The following is a 25,415-nucleotide window of genomic DNA, read 5'->3' on the forward strand; positions in this document are numbered from 1 at the left end:
TCACAGATGGCAAAGCAGAAAGCCAAGTCTCAAGATCGGCCGTCTTCACAGGAAAGCCCAAAAAACAATTAATGGCTGGCACAAACTCAAGGCTCTACTAACATCACAGAAAGCTCTGGTGCTTCATTCAGTTTTAAATGGTCTCCAAAAGGCCAATTAGCCCCTTCCAAGGCTGGCAGGCTCTATTTGAGCTCTGGCACAATGATATTTGCAAATAGACAAGTCTTCAAGGAGTCCACTGGTGGGGCGAGACGAGTGAAATCCAGGCTTGGAGCATCAGCCCTAAAATTACTGACTTGAGAGTTAACTTATTTTTCCCCAAATCTTCTAGATTTCTTAGTAGCAACTTGGGAAAATGACATGTCTTTTTTTAATCTTTAAATCTGCCCACCATTTGTAGCAAAGATCTGCCAAGAATTTCCGTTTCCCAGACTCATTAGAATATGTTTGTCCCAGGGGAGGACACTTCATGCCTCTCTTAACTCAAGACTTACCTGGTCAAACAGATACACAATTTCTTAAGAAAGATGGTTATTTCCTATATTCACTTGTGTTAAGAGATATGAAGGTGTGAAAATGAAAAAAAAATTAGGGGAAACTACAAAACTTCCCAAGGAAAATTATTTCCAAAGGCTGATAAATCTTTTCCATGATAAATATAGAAAGAATGGTATGTGATATTTACTGAGCACTTCTATAAATGGTGCACTGTTCCAGTCTTCACATGCGTTATCTCATCGGGTGGGTACCATCTTTGTTGTCATCTACCAACAAGGAAACTGAGGCATAGGAAGGTTACAATAACCAGCCATAGTCATATCCTAGTTAGTACCTGAGAGGCTTCGGATGTGAACACAGAGTTCAGAAACTCATTATCCTCACCTAACCATTTCCCTATCTAACCATCCTCTGTGGAATGCCCATGAAAAGGCCCAGGTTTTCCATCTGATGTTTATCCTGCAAAATCATTTCTAAAACAGTTAAAAATATTTTTATGTATATGTTTAGCTGCTTATAGCATCAGATTATTAAAAATTGAAGTAAATTGAAGACGAGTAGTAGAAGCTGTGTGGTAAAGAATTAAGCTCTGCCCAAGAGAAGTCTGGCCTTTGCCCTTGGCTCCTGAGAGGTCATCTCTAAGCCCTGGGAATGTCCTTTAGGAGTGTCTGTTTACCTGGCTCTTTGAGCCAGGAGGAGAATATAATGGCTTATGGGGTGGGGGCTGGGGGTGCTTTGGGTTACACAGTATCAGATCTACCTCTGGATACAAGACTTAGGTGAACTTTCCTGGTGTATACACTGTCACACGTCATTGCTAGGAGGAATTAGTGCTGTCCATGACCCCACTGAGAGGACAACTGGAAGCTCTGCATTTGGAACTCTCCTGGACTCTGTCTCATGTGTCTCTGTTCTCTTGGCTGATCTTAATCTGTATCCTTTTGCTGTAATAAACCATAAGTGAGCATAACAGCTTTCACTAGATTCTGTGAGTCCCCTTCTACAAATTATTGAACGTGAGAGTGGCCCGGGGGATGCTTGTACTCTGAAGTTAATGTTAGAAGTGAGTCTGGTGGACTCTTCCCTAGTTTAGAGAGGCCAATTCTAAAGTTCAAGAGCAAGATGAATGTGGCTCTCCTGGGGTCACAGTCATTTTCACAGGAGAAGTACAGAGGATTCATTGTCAGTTTCCTCTTTGCTCATGATCTTCTATTCACTGTTAAAATGTTAAAATATAGGTTATAGCAAATAAGTTCCAAGCCAAGTGTTCTTGGTATAGGCTGCCTCAAGGGCTTTGGGAGAAGTGTTCAGAGGTCACATCTGGAGAGAAAAGAGAGCTGCCATCAATTAATACACCTGACACAGGTGTATAAAGAGACAGTGGAACATGTACTCCCTTGAATTAGAGGTTGATGGATACAGTCTTCACATAGCTAGTCTCAAGCAAGATTTAAAGGCTTAGGAGAAGAGCTGACAGTCATTCAGTGAGTCATTCCTTTATTCACATAACAAATATAAAATGTTCACCACTATATTTCAGACACTGTCAGGCATAGGCAATAATGTGCAGAGATTAGAACAAGAAGTTAATTGCCTTTCTTACTTAAAAGGTTCAAGAAGCAGAAAGGAAGAACATGTTTAATGATCTGAAACTGGAAGGAATCTGGCTCCTTCTGATCTGAAACCCACAGGCACTGAACCTGGGCTTCAGGCTGACTGACATGTTTGACTTTCCCACCTTTACCATCTCCACCACCACCATGTGCACCCCAGTCAGTGTCATCTTTTGCCTGGATGACTGTAACCGCCCCCTAGCAGGTCGATGAACCCATCCACCATGGCTTCTCTGACTCAATCTGCACACTGCTGAGCAATTTCGGTAAACCATAATTTGGACTGTCCCCAGTCCCACCTCTGTCCTAGCACTCTGCTCCTTCCCACCAGAGGGTGGGTGCACATGACGCTCCCTTGCTGGGAAGTCCTCTCCCATCTTCCCCTCAAGAATTCCTACTCATCCTCCAAATTCACTGTAGTCCCTACTGTATGGGTTTTCCCTGACCTCAGTGCCTGAGAAAATGACCCCAACATAAGTGCTGGAGCACTCCTGTGAATTATGATCTCATCTCTTTGTGTGGTTACACGATTCATGCCCTTCCTCCTCACGTGCTCCCTGCTCCCCCATGATAAGCTCCATGGAGAGAGTGATTGCTTGTTGTTCTTACCACCGCATCCCCAGAGCCAAGTACCCCATCTGACACAGTACAGATGTCCACTAAATACTTACCAAATAAGAAATATGTGAATAGATGAAGGCCAAATTCCTAGTGAAATGACCAAAAATGGGAGTAAGATCTATGCCAGTCCTGGAAACCGGCGGCTCCTGACTCATGTAAGAAAATTCAAGGAAATTCTACCAGGTCTATCATAAAGGAATGATCAGGGTCAAGGACAGGCCAAATAACCTGAACCACCACGTGCAAGGGCGAGCTGGGCTGCTGGGAACTGCATCAGGTCCAGCACGTCCACCTGGCACCCCGGGTAACTGCTGTCAGGGTCTGTCTGAGGGGAGCGTGGGTGTTAAGGCACTAGGTGGACAGGTGACTCACTGGTCATGTGGGCAAAGGACCTAGCACCAGCTCACCGAATGAAGTCCCAGGGCTCCCCTGCCCAGCTGGTTTGGGCAGCTGGCTGAGTAAAGCAGAAGGTGCCACGCTGGATGGAGCCCGAGCAGGACTAGTACACCAGCCGGTGTGAAAGGAGAGAGTGCTCCAGGGCACTTGGGGATGAGAAAAATAATCCAGAAAAAAAATCCTTTTAATGCAGCACAGAAGCTGTTTCTGTAGGTGGTCTTCTTTCTGTTATTCCTCATGCCTGTGATCTGGCCAATTAAAACTATAGAAATTTGAAACTCTCCCCTTGGTTGGAAGATTAGACTCAGGAATGAAATAATGTACTAGAACCTATCTAAATGTCCAACACCACATAGAGGGACCCTGCCCCAGTTCATCTAATGCAGTGCAGAGTTCTGGCGGCCACTAAAATACACTCCTGCCATCTTCTCCAGGGATGGAATGCCCTGGACACATGGCCAGACCAATTCCCTTAAGGAAACTCTTTGACTTAATTCTCCCCACTTGAAGATGGGTCCAAGGCCCAGGTGGCATGTGGGGAGCTAGGCCCTTTAGGAGGGAAGGTGTCTCAACTTTTCCTCTAGGAGATACCAAAAAGAATGCTAATAAAACCCAAGGAAAGCAAGGGGAAGGAGTCAATCAAAAATCAGAGCAAGCGCTGGGATCCCTGGGTGGCTCAATGGTTCAGCACCTGCCTTTGGCCCAGGGTGTGATCCTGGAGTCCCAGGATCGGGTCCTGCATCAGGCTTCCGGCATGGAGCCTGCTTCTCCCTCTGCCTGTGTCTCTGCCTCTCTCTCTCTCTCTCTCTCTCTCTCTCTATGTCTATCATGAATAAATAATAAAATCTTAAAAAAAAATCAGAGCAGGGGGACACCTGGGTGGCTCAGTGGTTGAGCGTCTGCCTTTGACTCAGGGTGTGATCCCAGGGTCTGGGATGGAGTCCCACATTGGGCTCCTGCATGGAGCCTGCTTTCCCTCAGCCTATGTCTCTGCCTCTCTGTCTCTCATGAATAAATAAATAAAATATTTTTAAAAAAATCAGAGTAGAGGGGCAGCCTCAGGTGGCTTGGTGGTTTGGCGCCGCCTTCGGCCCAGGGCATGATCCTGGAGACCCGGGATCGAGTCCCATGTCGGGCTCCCTGCATGGAGCCTGCTTCTCCCTCTGCCTGTGTCTCTGCCTCTTTCTTTCTCTGTGTGTGTCTCTCATGAATAAATAAATAAAATCTTAAAAAAAAAATAAAAAAAAATCAGAGTAGAAATTATAGATTTTAAAAAGAGAGCAGAATCAATCGACACTTCCAAGAAATCACCAGCAAGTCTGATTTTAAAAAGCAAAGAAAAAATATGAATATGGGGTGATAATAAGGAAAACATCACTGCTAAGAAGAAAGAGATTTTTTAAAGCACAACAGAATGCTACTTGAGATGATGCAAGCATTATGAAAACCTTCAACAAAATGGACGTTTTCTGGGAAAATACGCATGATGAAAACTGGTTTCAGAAGAGAAAGAAACATGAAGTACCAGGAACTGCTTGTAGAACTGTGCCAGTAGTCAGAACACGGCCCCACAGAGGGGGCCCTGGCTCAGGTGGGCTCCTGAGGAGGCCAGGGCCCTGTCCCCACAGGATATTCCCCTCACTCACTGGGAAGAGGCATAGTGTTCCCTCAAAGAATCCCTTTGCATTGGTTTTGATGCAGAATTTCAGGGAAAGGGTGTTAACATACATATAGCATCAGTAATACTAAGAAAGGAGGGCAGGACTTTTATCTTATTTTCCTTTATCTTGTCCGACATCTCTAATTTGGTTATACACCAAAGGAAGGGCCGTGCTGAAGAAGACTGCCAGAGAGAGACAGAGAGAGAGAAGGCAAATCCAAAGGTCATTTGACTAATGATGGATTCCTTGAGTTCCTGCACTTTCCAATACTGTAGCCACGAGCCCTATTTAAATGTTATGTTACTTACAGTAAAATTAAAAAAAAAAAACCCACTCAGTTCCTCAGTAGCACTAATGACATTCAGATGCTCAATGCTGCCATGTGGCTACTCAAATTTCCATAGTCCTAGAAAGTGCTGTTGGACAGGACTGTGACATGCTGCCCATGGATGTCATTCTGGGTGACTGGGATTGAATCGGTTTCTCAGGAAGAAACTCCTCCAGTTAAGTTAAATACATTAAAAACAGTGGAAATTCATGGAAATGTAACATCTCGAGTAGAGGGTTTGGTCCAAACTCAGCCAAAGTGTAACAGATTCATTTAACACTAAACTGTGTTTAATGTATTAGATGTTTTATTTTTGGAAAAAAGTACTAGCCAAGCAATTATATTCAGTTGTATGATTTAACAAATTAATTTAAAAGAAAAAAATTAAAATAGGGAGTACAAAATGTAATTCATTAACTACTGTAAATAAGAATATTATTCCTTTAATATTATAGGCAATTAGGTGAGAATATTTCCTAAGTTACTATGAATATGTAAGTTTTCAAAAACAAAAGGCTCTTTCTCTCTATACTTAATTGCTTTGCTTCTTTGGTCTGGTGTCTAGTTCCATTCTAAAGCAGGGCTAGGATTCCCTATGACTTCTGTTTATCATGCACGGGGTACTTCACATTTAGGTATGTAAATCACAGGACCGGTATTTTAACCTAGAAAAAAAATCTCAAAAGGTTAATATAAAGTACATCTTAAAAAATAGTATTTCAAATTTCTACACCCTCCCCTCTCCCTCTCCTTTCTTGACAATGAGTGGTGCTAAGTGTGGTTTTCTTTTTATTTTTTTAAAAAGATTTTATTTATTTATTCATGACAGAGAGAGAGAGAGGCAGAGACACAGGAAGAGGAGAAGTAGGCTCCATGCAGGGAGCCCGACGTGGGACCCGATCCCAGGTCTCTAGGATCACACCCCATGCTGAAGGCGGCGCTAAACTGCTGAGCCACCGGGGCTGCCCTGAGTGTGGTTTTCTACACTCAACTGCTCGGGTTCAAATCTCAGTTCTGTACTTATTACTTGTGTGACCTTGGGCAAATCACATACCTTTTCCTCTCTAAATTTCAGCGTCTTTATCTCTAAAATAGGGACAATGATTGTAGCCACTTCTAGGCTCATGGAGAACATTCAATAATATATGTAATGAGCCTAGAACAGTGCCTGGACATAGGGAGTGCTCAATAAATGTCAGAACCACATATACTAATACTAGTAACAAAATGATTCACATGAAATGCTCTGATTATTATAGTTAGTGTGATGATACTGTTTTTAATGCTGACTTTAAATGCTCAAAAGCTCTGTTTAAACATCTGTCTATCTAGCAAACATTAGAGAGAACCTATTTATCAGGGCCTGTGCTAACTGCTGGACTTCTAAAGACAAATGCAGCATGATTGCTGCCCTGGAGGAGTCTAAAGCCTAGTGGGAGAGAAACAAACATATAAACAGATAAATCACCACACAATCTGGTTAAATGCCATAACAGTAGCAAGAGTGAGGTGCTAGGGAAGGTCAGAGGCTGGAGAGACCAACTCTGCCTGGGGGAAAGTGGAGAAGCTTTCATTGCTGTAATGAAATTTATTCTTTAAGGTGTACAGGGCCTTTGAGAAATGATTTCCAATGGAAGTAGATTTTCTTAAAGCTATAAATAGGAGTCAAGAAGACCCATTTGACACTGTACATGCAAATCACATATGCACACATACACCAACACATACACATATGGCTTAGAAAGCACTGCTCAGAGGGATGAAAGAAAGTTTAAACATTTCCATCAAACGCATTACTAACAGAACACTATATGTTAACTATACTTTAGGTAAAAAAGAAAGAAAGGAAAGAAAGGAAAAGAAAGGAAGGAAGGAAGGAAGGAAGGAAGGAAGGAAGGAAGGAAGGAAAAAGAAAGAAAGAAAGAAAGAAAGAAAGAAAGAAAGAAAGAAAGAAAGCAAGCAAGCAGGGAGCTGGGATAAATGGGCCTGAAGATGGGTAGAATGGGCATCCCCTGACTGGTGACTATGGCTCTTGGGCCCATCTCCTGGTCACTCCTGGTACACTTCCACTGCCTGCAGGGAGAGGCAAGGAGTAGGGGCAAGGACTAGAGATACTCTCTTTCTCTCTCTTCACCTGATGCTATTTTGCTCGTGCCAAGGGCCAGGGAAAAGACTTGGGGGCAGGGGAAGCTGGAGCGTGGGGCACCAGCATGCACATCAGAACATCCAGGTTGGTTAGAAGGTGCTCCAGGTGAATGACGGATGTTAACTAAAGGAGAACCATTCAGGCCTCACATCTGGGCTCAGACTCTTTATCGCCATCATCAACCCTGGCCACCATCCTCTGCAAACATAGTACCCGTCACAATAATTTACCTGCTGTCTTGAGCTCATATCCTCTGCTTTCTCCAATCTAATGACCTCACTGACTTCATAGCTTTGCTGCCCACTGCTCAATCCCTGCACGTGCTCTCATCCACACTGTCATAGTTCTGTCATTACTACCTGGCTGGTAACCCACTTTGGGTTTTAGGTGTATGTTCTGGCCAGGGCCTGTGGTCAGTTATGTCAACACTGCGTTTATCAATAAATGGGTCTCTTGTACTGCCGACCTCTCCTTGTGGCCTCTGCGTCAAGCCCCAGCTTTCAACCACCCACTACCAAGGACATTCCCACTCTTTTTGTGTTCAATGACACAAAAGTATCCATGAGATTAGGATTGCAATAAGCTCAGGCTACTTGACCCTGTCTAGATCTTCACCACCACTCCCTAATTCCTTTCTCTGTTCTTTTCTCACATTCCATTACATCTCCCACCTTGGCCCTGGCTTGTCAGTGGCTGCAGATACACCCTTTCTTCGAAGAGATGATGACCTCTCCACCTGTTTTACTGAGATGTGTGAGGTCAGTCAGGATGATTACCATCATATGACTCTCCATCTCAAAATGCATCTGTCTGGGTTTTCTCATTTAAATATTATCTGCCAGTCCCCGATACTCCATTTCCCTGTGAAAATGCCTGTGAAAATTCAGCATGAAAGATGACAATTCATGAGTCCAAAGAAAGACTGCCCATCCTGTGGCCAAGATTTCAGGACATTTTCTCCTTACTAGATGACCAATGGAGAAGAATGGAGAAACATGTTCAATCACTGACTTTGTTGCCTGACACAGAGTAAATCTGTGGTCAGCATGGGAAGCTGGAGGGCACTTTATTTGTCCCTCCACAGTCTTACCTTGTCTGAGAGATGCTGAGTCTATATGAAGAATGACAGTAAGATATTGGGAGTCATCCTTACACTGCAAGGGTGCTGCATTTTAAGGTAGCTGCAGCCACATTAGCACCACTTTTTCACTCCAAGAAAACACCAGGCAGGAAGTGTGGAGGGAGGGAGAGAAAGTCTTCGTAAGCAGAGCACCACAGTAGGAAGAGACAGGAGGAGTCCTAGAGTAGAGCTTCCTGGGGAGCACAGTTTTGCCACAATGCCCAAGGGTGACTGGAATGGGGAAAGATTCAACCTCATTATAATCTTCATCCTATTTTTTTTTTTTAAGATTTTCTTTCTGGGTGCCTGGGTGGGTCAGCCGGTGAAGCACCTGCCTTCGGCTTAGATCATGGTCCTAGGATCAAGCCCCACGTTTGGATCCCCGCTCCGTGGAGAGCCTGCTTCTCCCTCTCCCTCTGCTGTTGTCCCTGCTCATGCTCTGTCAGATAGATAAGTAACATCTTTAAAAATAAAAAAATAATAAAAATAAAAATATTTTCTTTTTTTTTAAGATTTTATTTATTCATTTATGAGAGACATAGAGAGCGAGAGGCAGGCTCCATGCAGGGAGCCTGACACGGGACTCAATCCCAGGACCCCAGGACCATGCCCCAGGCCGAAGGCAGGCGCCAAACTGCTGAGCCACCCAGGGATCCCCCAATATTTTATTTCTTTATTCATAAGAGACACAGGGAGGGAGGTAGAGACATAGGTGGAGGGAGAAGCAGGTTCCCTGTGGGGATCGTGATGCGGGACTCAATCCTAGGACCCTAGGATCATGACCAGGGCAGATGCTTAACCACTTAAGCCACACAGGTTCTCCTCCATCCTATTCTTTAATCCACACAGATGCCATTTTCTCAAGCTCAGGTAAAGAGCTGAGCATACATTACTTGGATTACTCCTCTTCCAACCAGACTGCTATCTTTCCCTCACTAGCCTCTGCTATACATATAAATTCTGGAGCCATTGGTTTAGAGCAGCCAAAGCCAAGCATGGAGAGCATCCTATCTCCCTCCAGCAGAGCTTTACAAGATAAACACCAGCTAGACACTGGACATTGATCAGGGAGCTCTGCACAACCGCTGGCCATTCAGCTCGTCAGCTCAGAGAAGCTACGGTACCCAAAAGGACAATGAGAGCTGATGGCCAGTCATATATTCTGTCTGTTGAAAAATACAAGATCCAAGTAGCTCTTTGTTTTGTTTGAAGATTTTGTTAAAAAAAATCAAAACAACCCAACATGGGAGCTATGAAAAAAATGCTACAGATGGTCATGAAAGCTAGAAGGAAAGCGCACCATGTTTTTACTATGAAACCAAAATAAAATTTGAGAAAAGCAGTTGTTGCCCTCCATAAGACAGAAGACATGATCTTTACAAGGGTATAAAGTTTTTGGAAGTGATTAAAAAAAGAGGACCAAAACCAAAAATTCAAGATTAACATTGTTGAGGGGAAGCAAAATGTGCATTGTAGTAAACAGCAACAGTAATATGGTCTTTATTTAGGATGCTTTTCCACAATGAAAATGAACAAAATGAAAGGAAAACAATGAGACAGAAAAGACAGTTATAAAGAACAGAGAAAAAGATGTTTCTTAACTGTTGTGCTGGGGAAAATAAACAATAATCAAAGATACAGAAGACAATATTCATTCCTGACAAAAGACCAGGGACTAAGAATAAAAGAGATGCAATGTTTAAGGCAAAATTAATGAAAAGAGAAACACACAGAAATTACAGGAAATTTTTAAATAAAAGAATAAAAACGATCTAAGAAAAATCCAGGCGGGAAAGTCACCATGAAAGAAAATAAACTGCCCCGGGCTTCTCTTTGGAACACTGTAAAGCAGAAACTAGCCACACTGGGTTGAATAGTGTTCCCCCAAATTTACGTCCATCTGGACTCTCAGAATGTGTGCCTATTTGCAAAGAGGGTCTTTGGAGATGTGATTGAGTAAGTTAAGATGAAGCCATAGCGGATTAGGGTGGGACCGAAATTCAATGGCTGGTGTCTTCACAAGAGACAAGAGAGGGGATGCAGACATGAGAATGTAGGGAAGAAGGCCCTGTAACACCAGCAGCAAAGCCTGGAATGATGTAGCTACAAATCCCCAGGTGTCAGGGATTATAGGTGGCCCCGGAGACCGGAAGAAGCAAGGAAGGATTTTTCCCTAGAACCTTCTGAGAAGGAGCATGGCCAGCCGTCATGTTGATTTTGGACTTCCAGAACTGTGAGATAATTCATTTCTGTTGTTTTAACAGAACAACAAATGGCCATTTGTGACTGCAGACGTATAAAATGAATATAGTATCAGATCAGAATTTGTCAAGTTTTGAGAGAAAAAGGTGGTCATTTGGAAAATTTAAATGGGCCAAATTATTCTTGTGGAAGGCATTACTTGAGACAGTCTCAAATATGTAACGATTGAGAACAGATACCCTCATGTACCGCCTAAAAAGTTACCTGGAACAGCAGGACACGGACTCCATGGTATTGTTCTGGAGGTCACAGCCATCAGACAGAAGGGAGAAAGGCATTTGGATGGGAGGAGAAAAAAGTTGTTTGGGGAAGACTATTTACATCTTGGGAAAGATTATACTTTGTTTTAAAGTAACAACACCAGTAAAACATACAAACCCATTTTGTATATAATTTATAAAGGGACATACAGTAAATCTTAATAGTGATTACCTGAAGGTGGTAGGATTACAGATGAATGTAATTTTCCTTTGCTTTTTGGTATATTTCAAATTTTCTATGACAAACATGTATTCCTTTTACAAAGAGTGTATTTAGAAGTATGCCGGCATGTGCCTGTGTGCATGCGCGCGCACACACACACACACACAAAGATTAGGAAGTAATATAAAAAAATCTGAGAAGAGGAAAAGAACTTATTAGACACTAGATTTTTAGCCAAACTGATCTTTTAGCTAATATGTGGACCTCTGGCCATGAGCTAATACCACTGGAGACACAGCAACAACAACAAAAGAATGATGAACCCTGCCCACTAGAAAAGGTGAAATGTCTACAACTAATTACGGTGTAAAATATGACAGGTGTCAGAGAGAGAGGCAAAGAAATTGAGGGTTTTTTTGTTTTTGTTTTTGTTTTTTTGAGAGAGAGAGGGGGCAAGTGTGGGGTGGGGTTGGGGGGAGGGCATGGGGCAGAGGGAGAGGAAGGAGGGAGAATCTTAGGCAGGCTCCATGCCCAGTCCAGAGCCTTACACAGGCCTTCAAATGGGGCTCGATCTCATGACCCTGAGATCATGACTTGAACCGAAATCAAGAATCGGACACTTAATTGACTGAACCACCCAGCTGCCCCAAGAAATGGAGGGTTCTAACGGGTAAAAGATGACTTTTTTATAGGGGAATCAGGTAAGGCTGCTTGGAAAACAGATCTGGCAGACACATATTTCAAGAAGGTATTTTAGAAGGAAAGAGAGCCATAAAGAAGCCCTGGGGGCCTGGGTAATTATAGGTAAAGGCCTATTTGGCTGGATCATGGGTCAGAGGAGCACAGGCTCCAAAGACAGGCTGGAGAGAGACTATGGGAAAGCCTTATGGGTCAGGCTAAGCAACTTCCCGCTTTATTCCATAAACAAAGGAGACATGTTGAAGGTTGTTTGTTTGTTTGAAAGCATGAAGATGATGTTGACAGAGTTCAATATTTGGGAAAGAACTCTTTATGGCACTAGGAGATCAAAGCCCCCAGACTCAGGTTAATTACAGCAAAGCATCCTGACACACTGGATGTGATCTTATCAAAACTGGTGGGATGTAATCTTCCAGATGTCAGGGAGACAAGACGAAGTGCCAGAAGCTCAGGGAAAGAGGAAATGACATAAATGTCACACAAAAAGGGGAGTACACAGAAGCAAACATTCCTGTTCTTTTCCTCTTCCTAGCTCCTCAAGAGATCAAATGAGAAATATGTAAGGACCTTAAAGTCACTTTAAGTATGGAAGCTTGTAAAAACTGTATACCCCAGACATAATGAACCAGGGCCTGGAGTTTAAACAAACTCAAGTGACTTTTTAAAGGCATTTTATTTAGGGATGCCTGGGTGGCTCAGCAGTTGAGTGTCTGACATTGGCTCAGGGCATGATCCCAGAGTCCCAGGATCGAGTCCCACATCAGGCTTCCTGCATGGCGTCTGCTTCTCCCTCTGCCTGTGTCTCTGCTTCTCTCTCTGTGTGTCTCTCATGAATAAATAAATAAAATCTTAAAAAATTTTAAATTAATTTATTTATTCATGAGACACACAGAGGCACACACATAGGAAGAGGTTGAAGCAGGCTCCCTGAGGGGAGCCTAATGCAGGACTCGATCTCAGAACCCCAGGATCATGCCCTGAGCCAAAGGCAGACACTCAACCACTGACCCACCCAGGCATCCCTAAAGATTTTATTTCTTTATTTGACACACAGAGAGACAACAAGCAGACAGAGGGAGAGGGAGAAGCAGGCTCCCTGCTGAGCAAGACCCTGAGACCATGATCTGAGCCTAAGGCAGATGCTTAACTGCTTAACTGACTGAGCCACTCAGGCACCCCTTTCAAGCGACTTTTATGAACAATGAAGTTTCAGGGACATTAGAGCAGGCCATAACACAGCAAGATAACAGAACTTCTCAGTAAGTACAGCCTGCTAGGATAAGGTGGGGGGACAAGCTTTATAACTTACTAGTTGAATGACCTTGAACAAGTTAATTAATCTCTCTGAACTTTAGTTATCTCACTAGTAAAATAGGGGTAGTAACACCTCATCAGGCGGTTGTGGAATTTGAATTAGTATTCATATATATGTACATATTTGCCTGCATATATATGTTTGTTTATGTTTATAAACATATATATGTTTATAAACACTTAAAAGGCTATTTGGAATTGTATGTGCACATCTACATGAATAAAGAGCAATTTTGCCATGAAATCTATCTAGAATATAAAACCAATAGGATTTGTTAAAATATTGGATATGGGATATGGGAGATTTCCTTCTTTTTAGAATCAGCAACTGAAAAGAAAGCAGCACCATTCACTCAGTGGTTTGGGGTAGGGAAGAGAGACAACCTGAGTTCAATTTGGGGCACACTGAGGTTCAGTTGCTTACAGACCATCCCAGGAGAGAAATGCAGTGGGCATTTGGGCAAATGGTTCTACATACTATTGCTAGAGATCTGAGAAGAATATGTGGATGTGTGTGTCAGTCTGAAGGCAATGAATGAAGCCATGGGATAGGAGAGATCACCGAGAAGGGGCATGTAGTGTGAGCAGAGTGAGGACCCAGTAGAAGAAAGGGAATCCATAAAGAAGCTGAGAAGGTGAAGCAGTGAAGCAGCAGGAGGACAAGGCACAAACACTGAGGGGGGAGAAGGTGTTCATAGGGCCCATGCTGCAGACTGGTCTTGTCACATAAAATCAGGAGTGAATCTGGTAGCCATGAGGTCTTTGTGACCTTGGCAAGAGCAGACTCAGTGAGGAACAAGAAGGGGAAGTGTCCAAAGGAGGAATTCAGAAGGAAAACTGTGGAATTATCACAGGGACCAAAGAAGAGAATTCAGAGAGTGGCTGAAATGTGCTCCCAGAGTAATTAATAAGTCTTCACATCTCTTGAGCAAATGTGGTTTGAGATTATATATTAAAAGAGTGCACCACAGTGATAACTACAGTAGACTGATTAAAAAGCTGAGACCAAAGAGCCTACAATCCTTTTCTTACACATAAAGGAAACTGACATCACTGCTTTAATTAAATGGGTAAGATAGTTCCCTATAAATGAGAATATTATCGGGGGCTCAACGGTAACAGTGGGCATGAAACTGGAAGCCCTTTGTGGCCAGTCAGCTATGGCAGCCACACTGGACTGGGGGGCGTGACTTGCCCTATACTCCCCTGGGGAAAAGGAAGAGAAGCAAACTATACGTAGAACCCACCATGTGTGATCCCTTCTCTTACAGAGTGAAAAGCTGCTCCGACCTATGAGGTGGATGCGTACCTGAAGAAAACAGGGACTTGATCTGAGACAGGTCAGGGCTGGAAGGCCAGGGCCTCAGCTGAGGGATGCTAGGAGGGACCTCAGTGAAATCTCCAATGTTCCCACTCTTGTGGCCCCCGGGGGAGTGTCTCCCAACCCACCATGGGGCAGTTAGTAAGTTAAAAAGGCTAGATTCGCTTATGAGGGCCCAAAAAAGAGCTTCTAGTGTTCTGAGCCCACATGGTGAAATGTTGGAAAACAGACCAAATGTCTTTTCAACTTTAACAGCACTGAGAGAAGAATGGTTTTCAAACGTGTGTGTGTGTGTGTGTGTGTGTGTGTGTGTGTGTGTCTGGTTGTCAGATCCCACAATTTTTTGCTTTTTTAAGATTTTATATATTTGAGAGAGAGCGAGTGAGCGAGCACACAAGTAGAAAGAGCAGCAGGCAGAGGGAGAGGGAGAAGCAGGCTCCAGGGAGCTCCTTGCTTGATGGGGCTTGATCCCAGGACCCCAGGATCATGACCGGAGCTGAAGGCAGATGCTTAATTGACTGAACCACCTAGGCACCCTAAGCCCACAGTTTTGATGGTGGACCTGCCTACATTCAGAAGTAATCATAGGTTCTTAAAAAGCATTTTCAAAACAATGAAAATCTTTTCACGAGAACAACATGCAAAGGTATATAACACGATATATTGTTGACTAGCTTGAAAATGTACTTTTGCTACAACTGATGGTCCACGAGGCTGAGCCCGGTCTTACTGGAGGCCGAAGGGGCTCCTGTGCCAGGTGCAGGGCAAGAATTGCTCTGGCACAAGTAAGGTGTGAGAGGCAGAGGGCATCATCCAACAGATACTGAGAAAGATTGCATGTTTGAGACACATATGAGCAGTTTGCCTCCTGGGGATGTGAAAAAACATAATTAAGGCAGAAAACTTAATTTCCTGTGAAGATTTTACCAAACAAGCAATCTGTTAACAGTTTATGTCTCTGGTCATATAAAAAATAAACTGTTATACACTGGTCAGACTTTGAAAGTATTTTTACAGTATACCAGGGTACTATATCCCACTAGTTGAAGACCATTGGAGTCAATGAACAAAGACCCTGGGACACCAGTAGAAGGTATAGGAGCCAAAGATGGGGAGCTGAGCTGGGGCCGCTGCAGCAGCTGGGAGATCACCCTGAGGGGCAGGACGCAGCAGCACAGGGATGGGAGGCCACCAGAAAGAGCATGAGCAACTCTGCACCTGCAGATGGTTGGGAGGGGCATGGCTCCAATTCTAATATATATACTTTTATTTTATTTATTTTTAATTTTTTAATATATTTTTTTAAAGTAAACTCCACACCCAATGTGGGGCTTGAACTCATGACCTTGAGATCAAGAGTTGTGTGCTTGGCTCTCTGCTCCTCCCCGTTCGACAGACAGCCGCATCTTCTGGTGCAGTGCCAGCCGCGTCCCTGAGACAGGATGGTGAAGGTCAGAGTGAATGGATTTGGCCATATTGGCCGCCTGGTCACCAGGACTGCTTTTAACTCTGGCAAAGTGGATACTGTCACCATCAATGACCCCTTCATTGATCTCAACTACATGGGATACATGTTCCAGTATGATTCTACCCACGGCAAATTCCACAGAAATGGTCAAGGCTGAGAACGGGAAACTTGTCATCAACAGGAAGTCCATCTCCATCTTCCAGGAGCGAAATCCCGCCAACATCAAATGGGGTGATGCTGTTGCTAAGTATGTCATGGAGTCCACTGGGATCTTCACCACCATGGAGAAGGCTGGGGCTCACTTGAAGGGTAGGGCCAAGAGGGTCATCATCTCTGCCCCTTCTGCTGATGCCCCCATGTTTGTGATGGGCATGAACCACGAAAAGCATGACAACTCCCTCAAGATTGTCAGCAATGCCTCCTGCACCACCAACTGCTTGGCTCCTCTAGCCAAAGTCATCCATGACCACTTCGGCATTGTGGAGGGCCTCATGACCACCGTCCATGCCATCACTGCCACCCAGAAGACTGTGGATGGCCCCTTTGGGAAGCTGTGGCGTGCCGGCCGAGGGGCTGCCCAGAACATCATCCCTGCTTCCACTGGCGCCACCAAGGCTGTGGGCAAGGTCATCCCTGAGCTGAATGGGAAGCTCACTGGCATGGCCTTCCGTGTCCTCACCCCCAACGTGTCAGTTGTGGATCTGACCTGCCGCCTGGAGAAAGCTGCCAAATATGACGACATCAAGAAGGTAGTGAAGCAGGCATTGGAGGGCCCCCTCAAGGGCATCCTGGGCTGCACTGAGGACCAGGTTGTCTCCTGTGACTTCAACAGTGACACCCACTCTTCCACCTTCGACTCTGGGGCTGGCATTGCCCTCAATGACCACTTCGTCAAGCTCATTTCCTGGTATGACAATGAATTCAGCTATAGCAACCAGGTGGTGGACCTCATGGTCCACATGCCCCCAAGGAGTAAGAGCCTCCTGGACCACCAGCCCCAGCAAGAACAAGAGGAAGAAAGAAAGAGAGAAGCCCTCAGCTGCTGGGGAGTCCCTACCCCAACTTAATCCTCAAACACACTGAGAATCTCCTGACCTCCAATTTATATCCCAGACCCCGAGGAAGGGGGAGGGGCTTGGGGAGCCCTACCTTGTCATGTACCATCAATAAAGTATACTGTACACTACCCCCCCGCCAAAAAAAAGAGTTGTGTGCTCTACCAATTGAGCCAGCTTCGTTCTAGTTTTGAAACTAGAGAGCATGCTGGTGCTGAATAGCATGGAAGTGGCTGTCCCCAAGATTTTTGTGAGGGAAGACTCAGAGGACTTGTTTGGTATTCTTATTATGGGGTGTGTTTAGCTAGTGGGTTTGGTATCATTTTGGTCTGCAGTATCCAAGATGGTCACTGAATGGCCGGTCAGGTGGTATTGATGCTCCTCGAGTGTTGCTGATCTTATGAAAGTAGGTCATAAGTGATGCTATATCAAAAATAAAGTGGGGAGGAGATGAGTATCAAAGTCATTCTATAAACCTGACTGCCATCAATGAAAGACAGAAGATACACTGTTAAGGGGTAGATGTGGAAACGCCTTGCTTGTTTATGCTCTATTTTTATTTTATTTTTAAAGATTTATTAATTCATTTTAGAGAAAAAGAGAGCAAGTGTGTGGGAGCACAGGGAAAGGTGGGCAGAGGGAGGGAGAGTCTTAAGTAGACTCTGCACTGAGCACAGAGCCCAGCGCAGGGCTCAATCTCACAACCCTGAGATCACAATCTGAGCAAACCAAGAGTCAAAGGCTTAATTGATTGTGCCACCCAGGTGCCCCTCTACCTTATTTTTAAAAAATGTTGGGTGCCTGGGTAGCTCAGTGGTTGAGCATCTGTCTTTGGCCCAGGTCATGGTCCCAGGGTTCTGGGATAGAATTCCACATTGAACTCACTGCAGGGAGCTTGCTCCTCTCTCTGCCTATATCTCTGCCCCCCCACCCCTTCTCTCTGTCTCTTATGAGTAAGTAAATAAAATTTAAAAAAATGTTTAAAGCAGCTTACCAAAATATGTTTTGTCTGTTTTTTAGTGAAAGAGAGAAAGAGAGAGAGAGCAAGCTCACATGAATGAAGGGGAGGAGGAAGGAAGGGCAGAGGGAGAAGAAGAGAATCCCAAGAGGCTCCATGGGCCCAGTGTGGAGCCCAGTGGAGGGCCTGATCCCACGGCCCTGAGATCATGACCTGAACAGAAGTCAGGAGTCAGATACTTAATCAGCTAAGCCATGCAAGTACCCCTTCTGAGATATATCTTACTCAAAGGATAAAATTAGATACAGAGCAAGTCAGAACAAGGGCAAATTAGATGTCAGGAACTAAAGTAAAAACAAGAGAATCAGATTAAGATGTATGCTATAAAGTCCTTTAACGCAGTTAGAGGCAAGCTATAAATGGGGCTCTGAGCTTCCTGGAGGCCAATGCAAAGAGGCAAAACCCCAACTTATTTACAGGATTTCTACTGCCTATAAGATTAACAACAAAGTAACTTCTCAGGAGAAGCATCATATTTTTTGGTCCTGAGCAAGACTTTTTTCTTAGGCCCTCTTAAAAGTAACACTTTGTGGCACACTGAGAAAAATCCTCAAGAGCATCCTACATGAGACACACCATCTAGGTCCATATGGCTCTGTTCCATTCTGTCCATCAGGGCAAGCTAAGGGCATAACGCCAAGGCACAGACCAAGACAAATGAGTCTAAGAGAGGCCAAGGATGGCAGGTCAAGTGTTTGTAGCTATCTTATGGTTTAGATTAATCCAGGAATTAAATTTAAGCCATTTATGGCATGGATATCTCTTTGGATAATTTTTTTTAATCAACATTCTTCTTAAAATCAAGATTTGGCTAGAAGAGAGTCTGAAATTATACGTTTGAACTAAAACCTAAAGCACAGCTTCTCTATGCAGTTGATTAAGAGCAGAAGTGTTCACTCCAACAATCAACTTCATTTCTTTAGAAAACATCTGATAAGCAGTAGGGGCTGTGAGAGCATGGGCTTAGAGATGGAGAAATTAGGCCCAGGGGCTCTTGGGGACACACAGACTTGGGTTAAAATGTCACTGTTACCATTCACCTGGTCTGTGGGATCTGAGCTCATCAGTTAAATGAGGGAGCCATTCAATATCCACAAATGGCTCCTGAACACCCAAGACGTGTAACATAATCAAACAGTACCTATTGCCTACAGTTGTCTGTGAAGGTCAAACAGGTAAATGCATCTAAAACATTTAGCTCAGTGACTGGCACATAGGAAAAGTTCAATAAATGTTAAAATTAATAATAAAATAATAATCATAAGATTTCTGGTTCCATTATGATATATAAATAATTGCAGGATTAAAGTCTCAAGTTCTACATCACAGAAGATGGTTGCAGTAATTTTAAATTTTAGCCTGGGAAAGGTTCAAAGTCACCCACCAGGACACCAAAAATATCCGAAGAAGCACCCATGCTTTTAAAGCATGTTAATTTACTGGCAAATGCTCTATGATAAAGGTTCCTGGAGGTACCTAACTGAGTCAACCTGCTATTTAAGACTTAGATACGAGCCAGTTCCATTTTGGAGAACATCTGCCAAAATGATGATTTTAGCTGTAGAATGTCTAAGTCTTGATGTTTTGATGTTCCGGAGGGAAATATGCTGGTACCTTCAATAATCTCTCAATTTGGTAATGCCACATAGAATATAATTTCTCCCATAAAACGCCTATGAAGACAAAAGGCCTACTCAACCCTGAATAGAAAACAAAGCTGCACTGTAGCAGGGATGCTGGATGGGTAGCTAAATCACTCATTAGCCAAGACCCATCTTTCTGTACAACAGTCCCCCAGGCATAATTCAAATTCGTGCCTGAGCAAAAATACCAATCACTACATATCAGACTGCAGGAGTCCTCAACAGTCAAAACCTCAAATATGGAAATCTGCAGATGCCAAGAAAGTACACCATAAACCGTTCTTTTGATAGTAATTACGGAGAACAGATAGCCTTTGAGGCCACCCCAAGTTCATCACAACAAAAACAATGCCATCCTCACAGAAGCATTTATATGGTTCTTTCCTATACAGCAGGGGAGCATATAACTCATCCAAATGCGGGCTTGAGTCATGAAGGTACAAGTTTAAAAAGGATTGGATGGTATTTATTTGGACTTGAAATTACCTTACAGACTGTGGCACCCCCGGAAGAATCAAGATGTAGGGTTATATGAGAATCAGCAGCGGGCTGGAAGGACAGAGATCTATATTGTGTCCATAACATTCATCATTCATAACACATCAGTTTCATATCCATTGAGTCAAAGGCCAAGAAAAGATCAATAAAAGCTACAAACAATCTTTGCCTTTCCTGACAGATTTCCATATGAAGTGATGAAGAATGGTCAATGGTATAATAGCTATGCCTTGCTGAGAATGCTGCCATGAGAGACCAGACTTCCAATTCCTCAAGAAGAAAAATGTCATGTTCTAGATGGAATGCACTGCAAGCTAATGAGTCCAATTATACTGAGGGAGGGGGGTCAAAGAGGGTTGTTATTCTTTTCCTTGATTTCTATTTGAACCAAATTCAACCATTCATTCATTCAGTCAATATTTACTAAGTAATGAATGCTAAGCATTGTGCTTGGTGCTAGGGACTGAGTGGTAACTAAAGAACCATGACTCCTATTTTTAGGGAGCTTATAAACTGTACCCTTGTTTATGGAATTGAAAAGTGTCCAGGATAACAGTCCACAGGCAGAAGAAGAAACTTTCATCAGGTGCTTTTAGTTTGAGTTTAATTATCTACTATATGAGGTGATGTTAGAGATGCATTTGGGGTGTAATGCCATTTGAACTGAATTTTGTCTATAACCTTTCCAGAGATGGCAGGGATGCTGGATGGGTAGCTAAATCACTTATTAGCCAAGAATCATCTTTCTGTACAGCAATACACATTCACAAACTGTGCTGAGGCCAGAAGGCCATATTTATACCACGTATAAATATGACCCCACTTTGCTGAACACAACAGTATGAATCAGGGATAGATACCTGAACCATCCATGGTTCAGGAACCAATCCATGACATTCTACTTGGAATCTGAAATTAGGGCGCAAGAATGAACAGACTGTGATGGGCATTGGGGCTGTAAGACCAGGGGAATCGGGGGGGAGGGGAAGCCTGGAAGTCAATTTAGTAATAAACAACATTTAATAAGAACTCAGTATGTGCCAGGCCCTATGCCAGGTCCTAGAAATTATGACAGACAGGGTTCCCACCTTCATCTCTAGTGGACGGGAGAGTAGTAAGTAAACCAATACATGAAATGAATAGAGTGTGCTAAATACTATCAAGAAAAGAAACAGGATGCTGAGTTAGAGAACAGCACAGAGAGGAAGACAACTTTAGGTACGGTGGTCGGGGAGGCCTCTCTGAGAAGGTGACACTTAAGCTGAGACCAGCCATGAGACATGATGGGAAAGCCCATTCTAGGCAGAAGGAAGATTAAGTGCAAAGGCCCCGGGACAGGGAAGAATTCAATGTGTTGTAGAGATCCAAACAATGTGTGAAGCACTGTGAGACCAGCATTAGGGAAGGGAGAAGAGGAAGGTGGAACCAGGATCACACAAGTTCTTGTAGTGATTTGTAAAGGGTCTGGACTTAAATGGGCAGCCAATGAAGGGTTTTCAGAAAGAAAAGATATTGTATTGTCAATATTTTAAAAACTGATTTTATTTATTTGAGAGAGAGAACACATGCACATGGGGCGGGAGGGGCAGAGGGAGAAGAAGACCCTCTGTTGAGCAGAAAGCCCAAGGAGGGGCTCCATCCCAGGACCCCAGGATCATGACCTGAGCTGAAGGGAGATGCTTAACCAACTGAAGCAACCAGGCACCCCGATTGTCAACATTTTAAAACACCGCTCTGGTGTGAGGAGAGACATATAAACTAATGGGATAGAAGAGAAAGCCCCCAAATCAATCCTTGCATGTATGGTCAGTTGATTTTAGACATGGGTGCCAAGACCATTCAATGAGGAAAGGACAGTCTTTTCAGCAAACAGTGCTGGGAAAACTGGATATCCATATGCAAAATAACGAAACCAGACTCCTAGGTCACTCCATACATGCACAAAATAACTCCCAATAGATCATGAACCTATTGAATGTAGTTGGATCCCAACCTTACATCATATACCACATACAACAATTCAAAATGGATCAAAGGAAAAAAGTAAAAGCTAAAAGTATCAAACTCTCAGAAGAAAACACAGGGGTAAATCTTCCTGACACTGGATTTGGTAATGACTTCCTGAATACAACACCAGAAGCACAGGTGACAAAAGAAAAAAAAAAAAAGGATAAACTGGACTTAATGAAAATTAAAAACTTTTATGCATCAAAGGATATTGTCAATAGAGTAAAAAAAAAAAAAGACAACCCACATAATAGGAAAAAAGATTTGCAGGTCACATATCTCATAAGGGAATTAACATCCAGAATATATTAGGAGCTCCTGTAACTCAGTAACAACAAAACAAACAACTTGATTAAAAAATGGGCAAAGAAGGTAAATAAATTCCATACCATTTCTCCAAAGGAGAAATACAAATGACCAATAAACACATGAAAAGATGCTTAACATCATTACTCATGAAAGCCAAATCATAATGAGGCACCTCTTTAAGCACATTAGAATGGCTATTAAACAAAACAGCAAGTATTGGTGAGATTGTGGAGAAACTGGAACCCTTGTTCATCGATGGTGGAGATGTAAAATGGTGTAGCCACAATAGAAACACGCTTGGGAGTTCTTCAAAAGTTAAAATAGAATTATCACTAAAAATAGTAATTCCACTCTCAGTTAACAGATCCAGCAGAATTGGAAGCAGGGACTCGAACACAGACCAGCATACCAATTCTCACAGCAACATTACTCACAATAGCTAAAAAGTACAAGCCCCCAAGTGATGAATGAGATAGGTAAATGGATAAACCAAATGTGATATATACAAAGGATAGAATACATCCACAAAAGGGAATGAAATTCTGATAAAGGCTATAACATGAATGAACCTTGAAAATATCATGCTAGGTAAATAGACCAGACACAACAGACAAATATTGTAGGATTCCACTTACACGAGGTCCCTACAATAGGCAAATTCACAGAGACGGAGGTAGAATAGAGGTTACCAGGAGCTGGGGCAGAAGGGCGAATACAGAGTTACCATCTAATAGATACAGTTATTATTCTTTAGGCTGATGGAAAATGCTCTGATAGTGGGTTGATCATGATGGTTGTATAACATTGCGAATGTACTTCCTGCCCTCTGAATTGTATGCTTAAAAGTGGTAAATTTTCTGTTGTGTATATTTGACCACGATAAAAAGAAGTGTTAAAAAAAAAACAACAAACTTGCCACCACTGGGAAAGCAGACAGGAGGGAGGCGACTGTGCAGTCAGGGGAGCTGGTCAGCAGAGGATGGCATTGACATGCAGGAGAGTGAACAGGAGAAATTACAAGAGAGAACCCGAGAAAATAACTAGAGTCTGATGGCTTCCTGGTCACATGAGGCCCAGCTGTGCTTCCTGTGCTTCATTTTGGTGAGCCTCACCCACACGCTTCCAGTGAATTGCTTTAGACTTGAGCTGGACTGAGTGGATCTTTGTTCCTTGCAAGGAAACAATTCCTGATGAAGACAGGGAACAGCTGGAATCTGGCAAAGCATCAATGCTGGAGGCCGCTGGTTCTTACAGCCAGACCACAGCTCCAGGAGGGCAGAAAAACTGCTTTATCCCTCCACTCAGTGCCCAGTACCATGCCTGGCATAGTGGTGGGGGACAGGCCTTCAATATGTGAGTATTGGATAAGTGCCAAGAAACCCCTCCATTAGTCTATAAAGGTCTGAGCTTCCACATTCTCTCTCACCAAATTCATACCTACTTTATTTATATTTATTTATTTATTTATTTATTTATTTATTTATTTATTTATTTATTTTTTATGAGAGATAGAGGGAGAGGCAGAGACATAGGTAGAGGGAGAAGCAGGCTCCATGCAGGGAGCTTCTTAATGTGGGACTCAATCTTAGCACCTCAGGATCACGCCCTGAGCCGAAGGCAGATGCTCAACCACTGAGCCACCCAGGCATTCCTCATACTTAGTTTAAACCAAGGCAACTCGGGACACCTGCACCCCGATGTTTCTAGCAGCCATATCCACAATAGCCAAACTGTGGAAGGAGCCTCGGTGTCCATCAAAAGATGAATGGATAAAGAAGATATGGTTTATGTATACAATGGAATATTACTCAGCCATTAGAAACAACAAATACCCACCATTTGCTTCAACGTGGATGGAACTGGAGGGTATTATGCTGAGTGAAGTAAGTCAATCGGAGAAAGACAACAGTGTATGTTCTCATTTATTTGGGGAATATAAACAATAGTGAAAGGGAATATAAGGGAAGGGAGAAGAAATGTGTGGGAAATATCAGAAAGGGACACAGAACATAAAGACTCCTAACTCTGGGAAACGAACTAGGGGTGGTGGAAGGGGAGGAGGGCGGGGGGTGGGGGTGAATGGGTGACGGGCACTGAGGGGGACACTTGACAGGATGAGCACTGGGTGTTATTCTGTATGTTGGTAAATTGAACACCAATAAAAATTAATTTATTAAAAAAAATAAAAAAAAATAAAAGTTACTTAGGTTGGAGAAACAAACTGAAGCTGTTAGATAGGCCACCAATAAATACAGTACAAAAAAAAAAAATAAACCAAGGGAACTGAGACCTTAAATCTGTCCTTGTTATTGATGTCAATAGCTAAGTTTGGTTCTTTGCAATGACTTCTACCTCATTTGTTCAAAGTCAAAATAAACCTATGCTAAGGCTTCAATTTTGCAGACTCCTGGGCACCCTCCTACAAACTTTGAGTTTCAAGATGCCCAAGATTTACTGAGTTTCCAACAATATTCATCAAACCAGGTGTGTAAAAAACAGTTAAACTTATTTTCTGGGATCCCTGTGTGGCGCAGCGGTTTAGCGCCTGCCTTTGGCTCAGGGCATGATCCTGGAGACCCGGGATCGAATCCCACGTCGGGCTCCCGGTGCATGGAGCCTGCTTCTCCCTCTGCCTGTGTCTCTGCCTCTCTCTCTCTCTCTCTCTCTCTCTCTGTGACTATCATAAATAAATAAAAATTAAAAAAACTTATTTTCTCATGAACCTAGAAAACACAAAAACAGTTCTAATTGAACAATTCTCTGTTGGTCATAGATGAGAGAAAACATCTTCCTTAAAATACTGGAGTCAGAATTTCAAGAGATCTTTAGATGGCAAAAAATAGAACTTGGCTCATTTGATTTTTCTCAACCATTCCAACCACCAGGGCATGCCATTCCTGACAAGGGAAAAGTTGAAACAACCTAATTTCCAAAATGAGGGGAACTATTACTCAGATAAATTTTTTTAAGATTTTATTTATTTATTCATGAGAAACACAGAGAGAGAGAGGCAGA

At 43.1% G+C, this 25,415-nt stretch overlaps 1 protein-coding gene and 1 pseudogene across 2 annotated transcripts in view; one reads left to right on the forward strand and one right to left on the reverse strand.

The window, feature by feature from the left end:
• Positions 1 to 25,415, reverse strand: part of GARNL3 (GTPase activating Rap/RanGAP domain like 3) — a 147,701-nt gene that overhangs the window by 82,341 nt on the left and 39,945 nt on the right. The gene's annotated exons all lie outside the window — the stretch shown is intronic.
• LOC129516903 (glyceraldehyde-3-phosphate dehydrogenase-like) lies at positions 15,845 to 16,841 on the forward strand (annotated as a pseudogene).

Source organism: Nyctereutes procyonoides, unplaced genomic scaffold (genome assembly GCF_905146905.1).
Source record: "Nyctereutes procyonoides isolate TBG_1078 unplaced genomic scaffold, NYPRO_anot_genome, whole genome shotgun sequence".
Lineage (NCBI taxonomy): Eukaryota > Metazoa > Chordata > Mammalia > Carnivora > Canidae > Nyctereutes > Nyctereutes procyonoides.